Genomic DNA, 18,949 nt, shown 5'->3' with positions numbered 1-18,949 from the left:
CACAGGGCTTAAATGCACACAGCAGTGATCAGAGGATGGGAGACAGGAGGGGAACACACCTGGAACAAACCACAGCTGACGAGACAGGGGAAACGTAAACTGAACACACCCACATGAGACAAGGACCTTCAGAATAAAACAGGAAACTAACAGACACAGAGGACCTGACAAGACCCTGAACTTAACAGACTTACAAGCAGACACCGTGGACAGACACAGGCAGGCATAAAACAAAACCCAAACACATAGCAAACCTAAACAAAAGACATAACAGAATAAACAAGAACATAGGATGATATAAAGAAACACAAAACACTGAGTCGTCAGACTAAGGACCATGACATAATTATTTATTTTATTCATTCATTTTGGCATTCAAAGCCCTCCATACCCATATATCACAAAGGTAAAATTCATGCAATAAAGAGAAAGCTATTTTCAGTTACTCCCTTCCCTCACAAGAGGTCGCCACAGTAACATTCATGTCATGCATTTTTCATGTTAATGTTTCAATGTGTTTCAATGGAAGTGAACAATCAATAATAATGTTGCTTTTGATGTTTGATTTGGTTATTGCTGGACATACTTCATAGACATGTTGCTCTTTTAGCTCAAATATTAATCCATTTATCTGACTCATTTGGAAACACTGGAAAAGAGATTGGTGGCTATACAATATTTAGGGTTATTATCAGGTAAGAAGAAATTTGGAAGAATAATGTAAAGCAGAAAGGAAAGTTGTCGACGACAGATGGCACTTCTGTGGCAGCTAAAGATCTTCTTTCTGCCCAGAGGGGAAAAGACTTTTATAGTTAAAAGTTCATGAATAATATAAAAGGCGTGAATGCAAAGAGCCTGTAATATTCTAATATACAAGCTGTAAATATCAAAGACCACCTTAGGTTAGGTGAAACTCAGCTCTCCAAAGGTCATGGTTACGATTGTGGTCAAAAGTTTACATCCACTCACCATGGAGCTGAATGTCATGGTAATTGTATATTTTTTATTTTTTGTATATTTATATATTTTATTTATTGTTTACTCTATTTAATTTGTAAAATATGTGTACACACACACACACACACACACACACACACACGTAGGAAAATATTTAGTATACACATCCAGAAATGCATATACTATTATATATTGTACATATATTTATTAGTTTCAGATGTAGCCATTCTTGTATTTTGCTTGTTTACATTATTGTATTTTGAACAACTCTGTTGCTTGTGAAGCTCGCACACAAGAATTTCACTCACATGTGCTGTACCAATGTACCTGCACATGTGATGTGACAATAAAAGTGATTTGATTTGATTTGATTTGTGGTGTTTTATTATTTCTTTGAACAGTTATTTTTCCAGGGTGGAATGATTAAAAATGATTTTGGATTTCCGCTAATCTACGCAGGCCTAAAAGTACACAAACAGACTGAAAATTATACATGCACCCTCACTAATATTTGATGTCCTTCAACAACTTTTGCATCGTCCTGTCTTGGTCAATATGAGCAGCTGGGAGTGTCCTGTGTGGATCCCTGCCTCCTCTACTTGTCTCGGGTCGAGCCTGCCATTCTCTCACCTGGACTTAATTTGTGGCAATCAGCGGAGGGTATTTATGGCCAGTTTCACCATTATTTCACTGCAAGTTCATCAACCCACCTAGGTTGGTAACAGGCTCACACTCTTAGCTCGAGAGCCAAGTTCTTATTTGCTTACCTTATCTCCTTTGCTCCTAGCTCCATTGGCTCACTACGTCACGACAACACCACTAAAACTCACCTCTTGGATTCTCATCACAACCCTCATAGTATTTCAGTCACACTCCAGGAAGTAATTACCAATCACACTAACCTGCCTGCCCTCCTGCCACCACCACTCACGCAGATCCTTAAAAACTCAGGTCAGAACATCTAACGCTCCTCTGCCAGTCACTCAGACCTCCCCCTCCAAGCCTTAGCCTTCACCTGCTAAAGTGAGCCACTCCATCTCAGTATCCACTGTACCTCTGGCCCAATCCATGCACCCACTAACTCTTTCTCTTACTCTTCAGTGTGCCCCCTGAGCACCACTCCACCAGTCACCCATTATGTAACATACCTCAAGCCACCATGCTAGTATTCCCTTACTAGTATCATATTAGGTATCAAGCCAAGGTTCTAGGTTTTGTTTTGCCTTTTCAATCCAATGTCATTGTAAATAAAAGCTTCTTTTTAGTTAAATTGTTATGCTTCCGCACCTCAATCCTGCACTTGAGTCCAGTTCTTGTACAGGCCTCTGCCCCCCTCTCACACAACCTGTCACGGTTCTGGGTCCGTTGGACCCAGTATTTTGAGTTTATTATGTTTTGGTTTATTTTTGCATTATGGATTGTTTTCTGATGTTCTGGTGCTTTGTTTATTATTATCATTATAGATCTGTTTCTGTTATTCTTGGTGAGGGATCAGTTCTTAGGTTTTGGGTTCTCATGTGTATTACAGTTTCTGTTCAGTGTCTAGTCTGTCTCTCAGTGTCATGTCTGCATCTGGTTTAGTAATTCTTGTTTCCTGTTTTATTGTGGAAGTCTTTGTCTTATGTTAGTGTGTGCAGCTTAGCTCCCCCGTCTCGTTAGCCCTGATCTCCCACAGCTGTGTCTCCCTTCTGTTGCCCATTCCCTCATTACTACCCTGTGTATTTAAGCCCTGTGTTTTCCCATGCTCGGTGTTGCGTCGTACCCTCAGATCCTGCCTGTGTGTTCCAGTTAGTGTTTTCATGTTTTGGTTTCTGTTTTGTTGGTGCCAGCAATAAAGCTGTGGTTTTCAGTTATATTTCCGTCTGAGAGTCCTGCACTTGGATCCACATCTCCACCTGCCCGCACACAGAGCCCTGACACAACCAGACACTTTGGTAGCTTCTGGCATGATTCTAACTGGATATCTGACGACTTTTGTCACGGTCCTGAGTCTGTTGACTTAGTGATTTTGATTCTGAATACTATTATTTTATGTTTCAGATTAATTCTTAAGATTGTCTTGTTCTTAGGGTTTGGTTTCTGTTTTGTGTTCTGACCGCCTTCTGTTCTGTGTCTATGTTCCCTCCCTGTTGCCATGTCTGATGTCTCTGTGTTAAGTTTACGTGTCTTGAGTTTAGTCTGCATTGCTTTCTGTGTCTCGTTAGCTCTTGGGACACAGCTCTCTTTTTGTTCTTACTTTATGGCTTTAACAAATATCAAGATATATATATCGTATATCACCACCCAGCTAAAGAATATCGAGATAAGAATTTTGGGTCATATTGCCCAGTCCTAGCTACAAGCATACTCTGATGGGCAACATTAAATGGCAAACCGTCATACCTACTTAAATTTGTGCTAGAATTACTCTGTGACAGCAGAAATGTGCATAAACTATTTACGGTAAGACGTTTTGCCAAAGTAGGGCGGCTCATTCAGTGAATTTTGATCAGAGCGTGGTGAAACTTGGTGTTTGGAGTCAGTAATAGCTCTGGAAGATAACCAGCCTTTTTAGCCGATTACATGAAGTTTGAAGAATTTTTTGTTCAGTTTTGTTTGTTTAGCGGTCTTGTGCGCATTTAAACGCTGCACGGTCATACTCTCGCACACTCCATATTACCCATTGTTGATCCACAAACATCTGTTACTGCTCACACATCATTGTCATCAGACACTTTCACAAACGAAATCACGGTTTAGTAACGCAGTAACGCAGCCTTCTTACAGGAGAGTAACAGTAATGTAATTGCTTTTTTGCAATAGTAATCCCTTACTTTACTTGTTACTTAGAAAAAGTAATTGGATTACAGTAACACGTTACTTTTAACATGTGATGAGGCCTAGAGGAAAATGGAGATGGAATAAGAAAAGTAACTAGAGAAGATGGAGTTAGACAATTCATATGTGGGCCCTGACCTTCTGAGATTTAGGTTATCATAGGTATTAATCCGAATACGTGAATTATCCTTCTGCATAAAAATAGAGTTTGGGTTAGCACTGGGCTTGTCAAGACACATACTAACACATATAATACCTTAAGATTATGGACACAGTTGATATTATACTATAGATGTTATTATGATGGACACTGTGTTGATGTAAATCTTCGAGTTAAACATGTTTTTCATATATCAAAGTATCTGTATTAAGAGAAAATCAACGAAATAAAAAACTGGAAAACAAAACAAATGTTTAAAACATATCCTGGCATTTTTTCCCCCAATATTTTAACAGCCAGAGATAATTAGATCACATTTCTAGATCAAATAAATCCACTATTGTGGCTCTGAGGTTTGTTGCCAGTTGTTTCTATTTCCCTGTCTCCACCATCCTCTGTCGTCTTGTCAGTGTCCTGACAATCAATCTCCAAAATGCATCTAGAGCATAGGTGTCAAACTGTGGCCCGCGGGCCAAATTTGGCCCGCAGCCTACTTACACTCAACAAAAATATAAACGCAACACCTTTGTTACTGCTCCCATTCCCCATGGGATGGACGTAGAGACCTAAAATTCATTCCAGATACACAATATAACCATCCCTCCCAAACAGTGGTCACAAATCAGTCCAAATGTGTGGTAGTGGGCACATCTGCTATATTGAGATAATCCATCCCACCTCACAGGTGTGCCACATCAGGATGCTGATCTGACATCATGAGTAGTGCACAGGTGTACCTCAGACTGCCCACAACAAAAGGCCACCCTGGAATGTGCAGTTTTGTCTCACAGCAAAATGCCACAGATGCCACAAGCAATGAGGGAGCGTGCAATTGGCATGCTGACAGCAGGAATGTCAACCAGATCTGTCGCCCGTGCATTGAATGTTCATTTCTCAACCATAAGCCGTCTCCACAGGCGTTTCAGGGAATATGGCAGCACATCCAACCGGCCTCACAACCGCAGACCTCGTGTAACCACACCAGCCCAGGACCTCCACATCCAGCAGGTTCACCTCCAAGATCGTCTGAGACCAGCCACCCAGACAGCTGCTGGAACAATTGGTTTGCACAACCAAACAATTTCTGCACAAACTGTCAGAAACCGTCTCAGGGACGCTCAACTGCATGCCCGTCGTCCTCATCGGGGTCTTGACCTGACTCCAGCTCGTCGCCGTAACAGACTTGTGTGGGCAAATGCTCACATTCGATGGCGTCTGGCACGTTGGAGAGGTGTGCGCTTCACGGATGAATCATGGTTCACATTGTTCAGGGCAGATGGCAGCTGAGAATGTCCCAGTTCTTGCATGGCCAGCATACTCACCGGACATGTCACCCATTGAGCATGTTCGGGATGTGCTTGACCGGCGTATACGACAGCGTGTACCAGTTCCCACGAATATCCAACAACCTCGCACAGCCATTGAAGTGGAGTGGACCAACATTCCACAGGCCACAATTGACAATCTGATAGACTCCATGCGACGATGTGTTGCACTGCATGAGGCAAATGGTGGTCACACCAGATACTGACCGGTTCTGGATCCCCAGACCCCCAATAGCGCAAAAAACTGCACATTCCAGGGTGGCCTTTTGTTGTGGGCAGTCTGAGGTACACCTGTGCACTACTCATGATGTCAGATCAGCATCCTGATGTGGCACACCTGTGAGGTGGGATGGATTATCTCAATATGGCAGATGTGCCCACTACCACACATTTGGACTGATTTGTGACCACTGTTTGGGAGGGATGGTTATATTGTGTATCTGGAATGAATTTTAGGTCTCTACGTCCATCCCATGGGGAATGGGAGCAGTAACAAAGGTGTTGCGTTTATATTTTTGTTGAGTGTACATTTGGCCCGCGAAGCCATACCAAATTACTATCAGAGCTGGCCTACTGGTATTATACTAGAGATGATATTGATATTGACGTAAATTACTGGATCGGATATCGGAGAGAAATTTAAAATTTTTATCCGATCCAGTGAATATCACAAAAGCACCTCAAAAACTCGCTAACATGGTATAACCATGCATAACCTTAGCACGTCAGAGCAGTATGCGTCACGTGATCGAGCGGTTATCGTGTGGGAGAGCTCAGAGCCATCATGTCATCAGTGTGGACTTATTTCAAACTAAAAGACGAAAAAAGCAAGACTGCCGAATGCAATTTATGCGATGCAAGTGTTTCGCGAGGTGGTAGCAGTGTGGGGAATTTTAACACCACAAACATGATTAAACACTTACAGAAACACCACGCAAAGGAGTACGCGGAATTTAGCCTGGCCTCCAAAGCTAAGCAGAAAAGTGTACCATATCAACAAACGCTTTTGGAAAATATTCAGAGACGTGAGAAATTCCCTCCGGAAAGCAATAGAGCGAAGCTGATAACGGAGAAAATAGTTGAATTTGTTGTGCTTGATGACCAGCCCCTTTCCGTTGTGGAAAATGATGGTTTTCGACGCTTAATTGAGCATTTAGAGCCTCGCTACATGCTGCCAAACCGGCATTTCATCTCGGAGGAAGCTATCCCAGGCAAGTACAAACAGGTGCGCAAGTTCATCTCCGAAAGTTTGGAAATAATTCCCACGTTAAGCATGACGACTGATATCTGGAGCTCGGACGTTTGTCCGTTGTCCCTGCTAAGCCTGACTGTACACTGGATAGACTCGAGTTTTACAATGCAAAAAGCAGTGTTGCAGGCCAAAGAGTTTCGTGGTTCACACACAGGAGAGTCCATCGCTGCAGCTATGGAGGAAATGTTAAATGTGTGGAAAATTCCGAAGAATAAAGTCCACGTTGTTTTGCGAGACAATGCCAGCAATATAAAAAAGGCAATGGACCGGCTAGGTGTTGCAAGTTTGGGATGCTTCGCGCACAGTTTGCAACTTGTGGTGAATGAGGGACTGCTTGCACAACGTGGTGTATGTGATGCTGTGACAGTGGGCAGAAAAATAGTGGGTCACTTCAAACACTCACCACAGGCATATTCGCGTTTGGAGGACATTCAAATGGAGCTGAACATGTCACCCAAACGTCTGATACAAGATGTGCGAACAAGATGGAATAGCACATATTATATGATCAAGACCCTCACAGAACAGAAGCGAGCCTTGTGTGCATATTCTGCAGAGTATGATCTGCCTGCCACACTTAGTGCACAGCAGTGGGGGTTACTGGAAAAGGTCCTGACAGCTCTAGCTCCCTTTGAGGAGTTAACAAAGGAGGTAAGCGCATCATCCTCATCTGCATCTGATGTCATCCCTATTGTCTGCGTCCTTAAGCGCGTGCTCTCCCAAGAAAATGAGGCCGACGATGGAATAAAGAAAATGAAAGGCACTCTTCTCGAAGCGGTTAACAGACGCTTCAGAGACGTGGAATCCGAGCCACTATACACAGTTGCAACACTGCTGGATCCAAGATATAAAGACAGGTATGTAAGGCTTCACTCATGTTATTTTAACAGATCAACTTGTTTTGTGTGTGTGCGTGTGTGTGCGTGCGTGTGTGTGTGTGTGTGTGTGTGTAAGTGCATTAGAGAGAGTGTGTCAGAAAATGGTGAGGACATTCTAGATTACTTGTGATAGACTTGTCATTCAGTCAGGACACCACCATTGCGCATTATAACATGTATTGTCTGATTCAGAGTAGTACAGCAAAGTATGTTGAGGTCTTTATAATGGGCATGGAATAAATAGCAAGAATGAGCCCATATGGAAAAGATATATATAAATCTTATAAAGTTTGTATCTGTCTTGTGTGAAACTTGTATGAAAAGCATATAAGAGTGAAAACAGATATAAGATCCCTTGAAAAATTATATAATGAAACTTGTATGTTTTGGATACTTACTAAAACAATGTATGAAAGTAATGCGAAAGTGGCCACTTTCATGAGTAAATCATGTAAGCCTTATATGATTTACTCATGAAAGTGGCCACTTTCATGAGTAATCACATATAAGTTTTTACTATTTCTTTTCCGTATGGGAGGAATGATAGTTTAATCACACTGCTGAATGATACTAATGATAAATTTAATGATTGTTTAATATTCAAGTTTGGACTTTTTTCATTTCAGGTACTTCACGAGTGTAGAAACCTCAAAACAAGCTAAAGATGCTTTGATGGCAGAGGTGAGGAAGATGGAGTTTTTGAGAACTACATTAAACTCCTCAGAGCCAGCAGAGGGGACATCAGCAGTCTTGGAGCCAGCAAAGAAGACTTGAAAGTGTTTTTGATGAAATCCTGAAGGAAAACACTCAAGATCCTGTTCCTCAGTTAGCCACGACAAGTGCACGCATTGAAGTGCAAACTTACCTTAGTGAGCCGACCATTCAATGCTCAGATAATCCACTGCTGTACTGGCAAATCAACAAACTTAGATTTCCCACTCTGGTTTCTACAGCAGCTAAATTTCTCTGTGCACCTACCACAAGTATTGAGAGTGAGAGACTCTTCAGTACAGCCTCCATTATCATTAATGAAAGGAGAAGCAGGCTGACAGCTGAGAAGGTTGAAATGTTGATCTTTCTGAAGAAGAACCTACCTCTCATGTTAAAGTGAAAAAAAAAGTTACAACTGCATTATTACAAGAATGTTGTTTGCTCTGCTAAAATTGCACCTTTTTTCAGTACCAAAGGGGTTTTGAAATTTGCATAAAGTTGCACTTTTATTTACTTGAATTTTACTTCAAATACTTCAAGATTTAAAGTTCTGCATAATGTTGCACTTTTATTTTGATGAATGTTACTTTAAATACTTCGACATTTAAAGTTCTGCATTATGTTGCACTTTTATTTACTTGAATTTTACTTTAAATACTTCGACATTTAAAGTTCAGCATAATGTTGCACTTTTATTTTGATGAATGTTACTTTAAATACTTCGACATTTAAAGTTCTGCATTATGTTGCGCACTTTCAGGATGGATATTTTGATAGTGGTGACAGCTAAACAGTGCTAAAGTTTAAATAAAGAGATATGCATTGTTGAAGTGAGCAATATTTTGGGTGCAGTCTTTTTCTTGCATGCAAGTATAAGAGAATAGCTTTAGTGTTTTGTCTTTTTAAATTTGACTTTGAACTTATACAAAAACAGTTTAAAAAATAGATATATCGGATTTATATCGGTATCGGCAGATATCCAAATTTATGATATCGGTATCGGTATCGGACATAAAAAAGTGGAATCGTGCCATCCCTATATTATACAGCTAATATATATATTGTTTAGTACTAAGCTTTGCTTGTTCCATATTCAGTTTTTCAGCAAAACGTGTTTGAGTCCATAAGAAAAGATTCATTCTTATATCTGGAGGAATAAATATATTTCAATAAATATTAACGTTAGCCCGCGACTTTGTTCCAGTTTTGAATTTTGCATGCACACTGTACTGTACACAAGAAGTCAATGTGGGCCCTGTTCATTTTTTAAATAAATAATTAAGCTCAACAATCTGCAGTGGTCATTAGAGCAGGGTGATATGGCCAAAAATATTTCTCACAATATATATTTGAAAATTTGCGATAACATTATAGCTGACGATATAACTAATGCCAGACAAAATACAACTCCACAACTTTACTAGCGCAAAAAACCCATCCATTTATTTTCACTTAAACAAGCAGCTGTTTTTCATGTGCATTAAAGCTATATAAAATATTAAAAGTGCAAATGCAATTTCTTGCTGAAAGTTTAACCAAAAGGCATTTCCAGTAGAAATGGGCTGACATATCCTGAGCATAACCATGTATAATATCCATTGAAGTTAAAAAGAGGTATGCGTATGTTTTGGACCATAAGGTGCACGGGATTATAAGGCACATTATCTGACTGCTTTGTTTAGCTTAAATCAAACTTTATTCAACTCATTCTTCTTGCTTCCTCCACGTCTGTACCATTGATTCATTAATGCTGTATTCTGTCACAGCTGCTCTATTCTCATGTTGTTGCAGTATATTAATGACTAACTTCGTACTATGAATGGATTATCTCAGTTGTTCTTCTGACTGAAGTTTGGTCCGTTTACAGCACCCTGCCATGCAATTGCATTTGTCTCTAACCATCAGGAACCCTCACACTAACTTTTATCGAGTGGAAAAGTGTTAGCGTTCATCCTGCAGCTTCACTGTTTATGTCATGCTAACATAGCTGTTTCGCTAGCGTTCAAGTTGGTCATCATTATATACCACCTAGCCCAACTTCAGTAACCCTACAAACGTCACTGCTGTTTAGTTTCCTGTCTTCATTTATGTTGGAAGTGATAGCAGAGCTGTACGTTTGAATTTTTTCAGAAATCTCTCCGTCAGAACATGGTATATCATGCTTAGGTAACTAGCGAAACTAGCGAGCTAACTTCCTACTAACTTCTAACTCCGTTAAATGTAATGAATTCTGTTTTCACGGATGCGTGGATGTTAAACTTACGTGTTACACCTGGTAAAGCAGGTCATTTTATTAAAGTTGAAAGAATTTAGACAGTTTTGGGGCGATCGTGGCTAAGGAGTTGGCAGTTCGTCTTGCAATCGGTTTGAGCCCTGGCTCCGACAGTCTTGGTCATTCTGTCCTTGGGCAAGATACTTCACCCGTTGCCTACTGGTGGTGGTCAGAGGGCCCGGTGGCGCCAGTGTCCGGCAGCCTCGCCTCTGTCAGTGCGCCCCAGGGCGGCTGTGGCTACAATGTAGCTTGCCATCACCAGTGTGTGAATGTGTGTGTGAATCGGTGGATGACTGAATGTGTAAAGTGCTTTGGGGTCTTTAGGGACTAAGTAAAGCAGTATACAAATACAGGCCATTTACCAGTTACCATTTTCAGACCTTTCAGACCGTTTTGGACCCAGATTACTCCCAGATTTACGAGCACCTTAGTCCGACAAATACGGCAATAATGACGGCCCGCTTGCATCTTCCACAAAAAAATGTGCTTTGGTGGGTATCTGACAGACAAACACCAAAGCAGTTCCACATCATTGAAGTTGCACCATTTTTACAAACCAATTCTGGTTCATCCGTTTCACTCAACAATCCCCTTTCCCCCTTCTCATTCTCCATTGCCGCCTTGCTTTTTTGGCCATGTGCGTATGAAAACAAAAGCACTGCGCATGCGCGTTTTACCCATATTCTATCGTAATATTTTATTTTCTTATCGTTGCCAAACATTGTACCGGTATTACCATGAACGTTATAATATGGACCAGCCCTAGTGGTCATAAACTGAGCAATTACACCACATTTCATAAATATGCTTATAAGTCTGCACAATTCAATTTAATTTTCAACATACTGTAGTCTACAATTACTTTCATGGTTTAAAAGAGTTCAGCTATCAGCCTTAAATGTTCATCAGTTTCTTCATTTTTATTTAAGAATTTATGATTTCTATGGTATTTAAAACAAAAACTTTACATTGTGATATTATTTTTGTCTCAGTTTTCTAACACACTCTGTCCTCATCCCTCCCACTACCCTCAGGGCAACCTTTATTTTCCTTTTTTCTTTACTTCATCATCTTTAACACATCTTCCATTTCTTGTATGCCACACAGACAGGCCCTCTACAAAAATCAAGCACACAAGTCTGTTATGAGTGTAGGCTTCTTTCAGCTGTTTTTCAACATGTTTGGTTCAAGGGACAATTACAGCACCAGCAGCCTGAACCATTTTCTTTCCATTGGAGGTCAAACCAGGTCATCATCACACCATAATTGCAAATTATGCAATGATCCCGATAAGTGTGAAAGTTGAAATAAATGTCCTTATGCACATGTGTTTATAAAACATCTCAATTTCTCAGTGTCTCAATTTCTGCTCTGACATGTGGATTGTAGGGTCAGAATTTTTTTTAAACAACATAAAAGCATGAATCTATTCTGCCTTGTATCAATGGTTCAGGCTGCTAGTGCTGTAATTGTGCCGGGATATTTTCTTGTCACACTTTGGGGCCCTTCGTACCACCCAAAGCTCACAAAGCTCAAATCATCTCAAACTGTTTTCTTGAACATGCCAAAGAGTCATGTTCAAGAAACCAGATTTCACCAGATGACAGTCCAATAAGCATCTCTGGCAAGTGCGCAGGACATGCACACCTGACAAATCTGCAGCAAATGCAAATGATGTGTCCAAAATCTGCGAAGATTGTTTACAGCACCTTGTTTAATGAAGAAGAATGAAGTTAGGCCTAAAGGCAAAATTGTGGCAGTTATAAAGGTTATTTATTTATCAAGACAGCCTGCTACATGTAAAAGAAGCCATATAAGCCCTTCTTTCATACTGTTCTTTGCCCCTTGTGATTTTCGTTGTTTTTTCCTATCAGCCTACCTTCTGACATGTCTGCCCAATGTGATGTTTGTGTAAAGTTGGTCAGAAGGTTCCTTTGTAAGTGCGCATGCGCCATTAGCGTGCTGCCTGCTGTAACCCTAATTTCCCTCGGGATTAATAAAGTATTTCTGATTCTGATTCTGATTCTGAAAATGTAATTTACCATCAATTATTTGGGGCAGTTGACTATATTTCAAATGGGGCCTATACCAAGGCCTATCACAATACGTAAAGGTCAGTGGAGTCAAGTGTCACACCTTTTATCTTGATTTAATGTGTAACCATATAAAACTCTGATGTATTGCACATTTTGGCGTAATTGGAAAGTCTGAATTTTATTCCCATTTTGTTACAGCAGGGCCCCCGCCAGCCCATGGTCTTTGGACCCAAAATGAAGAAGTGGATTGATCATTGTGACCCTTACAAAGCATTGAGTCAGTGAGTATAATATTATGTGAGTTATATGAGATAAACTGAAGGGAATTCATGTGTTTTGATTCAATGTGAGGATTGGCTTCAAAATTAAGACACTACATGAGGCCACATAATGAACATTACCAAGACTGTGTGTTTTGCTGCAGGCCTTGTAGACCCTGTGCAGAGAAGCACGGGCTTTCATCTAAAAGTCACTAATTCTATTATTTAAAAGAATTTAAATGAAAATTCTCTTTTAAGAAAGAACACTACCTGCTATATTCTGCCTTTTTTTCTGTTCCAGAGCAAAAATCCACAAAAATAATAAATAAGATATAAGCTCAAAAACCAAAATGTCATAGTCAGATGTGTAAGAAAGACCCCTGTGATGGAAGCATCTGAATGCACCTTTAAAATGACTAGAAAAAACAAAAAGTTCTTGAACAATTATAAGTTGAGCCATCTGTGTGATAAATATTTGTGTTTTTCTCTGAAGCCTCTCAGGATCAATTAGTCAGTTTGGTCATAACAAGTTTAGCAGACAACAGTGTTGTCCTCCAAGGAACAGCCTAATAGGAGTAGAAAAATAGATCAGGCCTCTTGTGGGGGGAAAATGAGAAGATACAGTGGCACTGTGGTGGGATTCCTCTGGGATCAGCCTGAAGAGTAGTTCACAGACCTCTTTGTAAGGATGGAAAGTAAGATCATGCTAATTCTGTAAACCTGTAATCTTTTAGGGCCTTTTCACTTATTATTCAGGCAACTCAGGCCTAGGGACTGTATTATACCAAGTGATTTGGTGAACAAACTCACTGAAAGAGTCAATCACAGATCAATAATTAGGCCCAAAATTCATCAGACAAATACACACAGTTTTGTCTCTACGTCACCACAGTTGATTAAATAAATCAATATGTGACTGGTAGGGGTGCAACAATACATGTATCTGTATTGAACCGTTCAATACAGTGCTTTGGGTTCGGTACGCATATGTATTGAACAATATAAAATTTTTAATTTATTTGATCAACTTTTCTTCTGATGATGCCGTCTGTGTTGAGGGATCAGTGGATCTGCGTTTGATTACTCCGCCTAGGCTGCATTGTCGAGCGCAGATCCACTGAGCGCCGCCCATATGCATTCACTCAAGTTAGCATGGCAACTGCCTCAACACTACCCAAAATTGAACCTCATCCACCGTCATTCAGATCTGGCATTTGGAACCGTTTTGGTTTTCATGTTAAGTAAGACTCTACTTCAGCACGTCGTGGACAAAAGTACAACAGTATGTCGAATGTGCCACGCAATGCTCAATTACATTGGTCGGAACACAACGAATATGACTGCACATTTACGCTGACATCACGCTAATGCAAAGACAAGTGGAAGCAGACAAAAACAACAATAAACACGCATGCTACAAACTTTACCCAAGTTATTTAGACAGCCGTTAGCACATGATTCTAAGAGGGCAAGAGATAGCCAGGGCAATTGTTACTTTTATTGCTGTCGACAAAATAGCTTTTATTTTGGAAAGAGCAGTTTCTCTGTAATAAACTCTTTTCCACAGATGAGTGATTTCTCCATCAGATAATTTTTATTTTTTATTTTGTTGTTTCAGCAACATTTAATTTAGAAACTATACTTTTGAGTTAAAAGAAATAATTTATAATTTGAATAACTTAAAAAAGGCATGAACATTTTTTTTGTATCAAAAAAATATCGAACCGTGACACCAAAGTATCGTAACAAACCAAACCGTGAATTTTGTACATCGTTGCACTCCTAGTGACTGGAGCTCATTCATTCAGGTTAAATCTAAGCAGGAGTACATAAAAATGCCTCCAATACCTGAAAAGTTAATGTAACACTTCATACAACCTCTTAAATGAAAACTTAAACTCTCCTTTTGAATCATATCTTGACTGTTTTAATATCTATTATGGTGATGCGTAGAGGCAAAACTCCAAACACTGTCCAACATATTGTGAAACTAAGTGTAAGTTACAACCACAGTGCTGTTTCAGTTTTCTTGGAAATCATTTTGATTACAACACAACGCTACAGAATGTAGATCAGTTTCCTGTAGGCCTAAAGCAGTCTGTTATTTCTCTCTGAGGGATTATCTGAACATCTCTAATATACCCAGGGAACTAATTTCTTTTGTTTGGCAACAATAGCTTATTAATATGTCCCTTTGGATAATATTCAGTGTAATAGTTTGAATTTAGAGCCCCTGGAGATTTAATAGTCTCTGGAGTATTTTCTTTTTCTTTTTGGCATTGCTGTATAAGAACTGTACTGTATGTGAATGTTTTTTCTACCCTGGTGCTTTTCTTTCTTTCTTTGGTAATTGATCTAATCAGTCGCAATAGTCAGAATGAAAAAATAAACAAAAAACAAAGTTAACAAAGTTGTAACCTGTGTTTTCTGTGTTTTCATCTAATCAAATTTTAGTGTTAGATGACATTACTTAAACCAGCAAACCATTAGTTTTATGTTTTGTATTCTGGCACAAAATGGAAGTTCTGGTGCCTCAGATGAATCAGGAAATCCACACTGACTAGCCTCAAGTAACATAAGTTTGGGAGTATTTTACCCTTTTAAAATAAAAAAAACTAAAAAAAATTATTTATATTTGCCTCTAAAAGTCCCTCTGACTGAGATACCCTCAGCCCCTGAACTACCCACCCAAACTACTTTAACTAGCCTTAGCACTCAGGACATGGAAGTGGTATGATATGTTCAGGATAAGAGATCAGCAATCATGAAATCACTGCCTAATAACCATTTAGGAAAATTGAGTCACAGTTCCTGAAATATCCCTCAGATCTCTGAGAAAGGATCAGGATTAGTTCCTTTGTCTTTCCCTGTTTTTCATTGGTAATAAATAAAGATTCTTAGACTTTATTCTTGACTTGACTGCAAACAGCTTCACAATTTCCAGATTATATACATCAGTATATAATCCTAAAATATGAAAAATGCTAAATATTGCCCATCAGTTTCCTGTAAAGCAAGGCGTGGGGATGCACAGTGTCAACGCAATATGCGGTTAGCTCGTTAACGTGTTGACGACGTGCAGCCCCACGCACAGGGCGATCCGTGGTAACTCGCTAACAGAGATTTGCCGCATTAATGCGGTTAAGGTGTTAACGTCATTTTAACGAGATTAACGCTGACAGCTCTAATTTTGTCATGTTGCTCTTAGAGAAAGCCAACAATTCTCTAAATGTAGATTTCTAGTTTAATCTGTTGACCATACGGCAAATTAGCAGACAGATTAAGGTTAAATGCTATTGCGGCAGTAGGTAGAAAAGACTAAAACTGTTGTTTAAACATCAATTTAATGAAATACTAATAATAATCTGTCAGATTCGCCAATGTCTCAATAAGAGAATTGTGATAAATCTGTCAACTCACACAGCATTTTTGCCAGCTCTCCTTACTGGCTTGAAGTAAGCTAAACTTTATTAATATAGTAGGTTTTTTCAATCTTACTGACTAAAGGGCTTAAAGAGCTCATGCATTTTAATAATGCTTTTAATACTAAACTCCCGTGCAGTGCAAACAGGTAAACACACACACATACACGCATCACAGCTTTTAATCAGCATTGTATGCATTTAACATAAACATATACTATGGGGAAAATGTATGAACTTTTTTTGTAAAATAAGCCACTTTCCTGCCAGTAAACTTACTATCCAATCACCATAATTCCGATTGGTTAAGTGCTCCTAACACTACACTTTCATGTAATTGTATTGAGGAAACTGTGTGTTCACCACCTCCGTTTGTCCTTCTGAGTATAAAATATCATTATCAACACTTTTCAAGTCAGAAGTTAATTTAGTTTAAGTAACCTGTGAATTTGCCTCATCTGTCTGTGTGGAATATGACATCCTCTGGCTGTAAATCCAATGTCATGAAAAATGTTTACCACCCTGTGTATATTAGCCCTGTGTTTTCCTGTGCTCATTGTCGCGTCATACCCTCAGATCCTGCCTGTGTGTTCCTGTTTGGTTTCATGGTTTGGTTTCTGTTTTTGTTTCATGCCAGCAATAAAAGCTGTGGTTTTCAGTTACATTTTGTCTCGGAGTCCTGCATTTGGTTCCACATTTCCACCTGCCCGCACACAGAGCCCTGACAGTGTGTATACATAGACCAGTCATTTGTGCGTTGAATCATATATCGTTTGATCTTTGCTTCATGTATATATTAGTAAAAAGTGCAAAAGAAAAGTCCATATAGGAAGCAGATGTGTTGGTGCAAAAGATTACAGTGCATCCAGAAAGTATTTGTACGGCTCACTTGGTCCACATTTTATCATGTTATAATCATGTTGCAAACCATCCATTCATCTTTCATGGATATCACCACTTCCAGCACATCTGCGGGGACAGTCTTTCCCAAGGTAGCCGAGAGATGTAATCTCTCCAGCAAGTCCTCGGTCTGCCCTGGGGCCTTCTCGCAGTAGGAGATTCCCAGAAGGCATTATCAAGGTTTTCTCTCTCTCTCTCTCTCTCTCTCTCTCTCTCTCTCTCAGGAAGACCACAGCCACCCTTCAAAGCAGATTAATTTCTGCCATTTGTAGCCATGACCTCATTCTTTTGGTCATTATCTAGAGCTTGTGACTGTAGGCAAGGGTAAGAATGCAGACTGACTGGTAAATCAACAACTTCTGCTTACTTCTCGTGAGGCCTGGTATCAAGATGAGTTCAGGCCTGAGTTAACATATTTAACTATTCCATCCTCGCTCCTTTGTGAGAACCATCTCACACCAGCCCAGAGAGCAGATGTTGCTGGATTGCAACCGTAGTTTGCAGATGTGTTCTCCCTCTGCCCGGTTACACCACACTCATAGAGTTCTATTTGGATCGCCCTTTCATTCTGTAGACTGATTCCTTGAGCAAAGGGCTGACAGTTGTTTCGACCCAGCAAGGGGATCGAACAACCTGTGGTTTACATCAGCCGAAAACTGTCATCCAGGTCATGGTAGTCTAAAGAGCTTGGAGAGAAAAGCGTCTGGACTTCTTTAAGGTGTCACAGATAAATACAACAAAATAAAATGATACAACCAAGACAAAATTTGTGGTACTTTGTAAATATAATAATAAACGTGAAATTCACTGTGTAATTGTGTAACTTTATTAGCAGCATCCTCCTGAACTGCGCCAACAACATTGAGAGAAACGTCCACCTCTCTGCCCCTTAATGCTATCTGGTTGCTATGGTAAGGTGTAAATATTCCTTTCAAAATAAGACACACAACTACAACACGGGGAAAGAACCAGGAAAACTGGGTTAACGATAAAAAACCCGAAAACCATAAATTTCACACCCGAGCTTCAACTTTCGGACTGCTCCTTTAAATGGCACATATTGTAATACCCAGAAATTCAAAATTTGATGTGTAGAGTGGTACTGAAGGATATTGGAATACTTTATCATTTCGAATCCTAAATCCTTATCAGTATTTTTCTGCAATTCTAAACTGCGCTCTAGTTTGTAACAACTTCTTTAATGACTCTTTGATCTCCTGTGTCTGAAGAACATAGATAATCGGGTTTAACATGGGAGGCAATACAGTGCTAATAGAAAGGCTTATGATTCTAGCATTTGGATGTATTATACTCCCAAAGATATACACAAATGTAAATGTAACTCCGAAATGACAACACAGGCACGGCTTCTTCAAGATGGGCGCTTGGCTGCATTTATTGAACGCCGTGAAAACTACAAACATAAAACACAAAGACTTTAAGCGCTTCAGTCTATCAAAATTAACACTTGTGCTTTAACAACGAAAATTACCTCGTGGCCGCCTGCCACTTCGGAGGTCCTAGAAGAATAGCTTTACAGTCTTGTGCATTCTAAATTAAAACATAAAATAATTAGAACACCATACATTACAAATTTTCACAATATCACAATACAGTTATGGCAATGACAAATACCTTGTACCGCTGGTAGACTAACCAGGCCTTTGCAGAGAGCTCGCTGAACTCCTTAGCGTGATTATTAAACGTGGGCTCACAGCCTATACTATCACGCCCAAACCTCGCGATAATAGCGGTGTAACAAAACTTGTTCTTTGTGACAAGATAAACACACCCTTACAATATTGGCCACAGAAACGTACAAGCAAGAACATTTTAACTGCTGGAACCATCTATTAAACTTCTTTATACATAAGCCATTTCTGTGACACTTACACTCCCACCAAAATCACTCATTGTTTGCAATGTGATTTTCTAATGAGTGTCAACCTTAGAGTCTGG

The 18,949-nt window shown here is 39.7% G+C and overlaps 1 long non-coding RNA gene across 1 annotated transcript; it reads right to left on the bottom strand.

Moving 5' to 3' along the window:
* Positions 1–18,374: 18,374 nt before the first annotated feature.
* Positions 18,375–18,699, bottom strand: LOC309716161. The gene is made up of 3 exons (XR_014279378.1): positions 18,626–18,699; positions 18,483–18,541; positions 18,375–18,404 (listed from the first exon to the last, which is right to left on the bottom strand). It is a non-coding gene; the product is annotated as an uncharacterized lncRNA (long non-coding RNA).
* Positions 18,700–18,949: the final 250 nt, after the last annotated feature.

This window comes from Aulonocara stuartgranti, assembly GCF_965226115.1.
Source record: "Aulonocara stuartgranti genome assembly, chromosome: 10".
Lineage (NCBI taxonomy): Eukaryota > Metazoa > Chordata > Actinopteri > Cichliformes > Cichlidae > Aulonocara > Aulonocara stuartgranti.
Note: the sequence above shows the minus strand (reverse complement) of the source record. Positions and strands in the feature narration are given on the sequence as shown.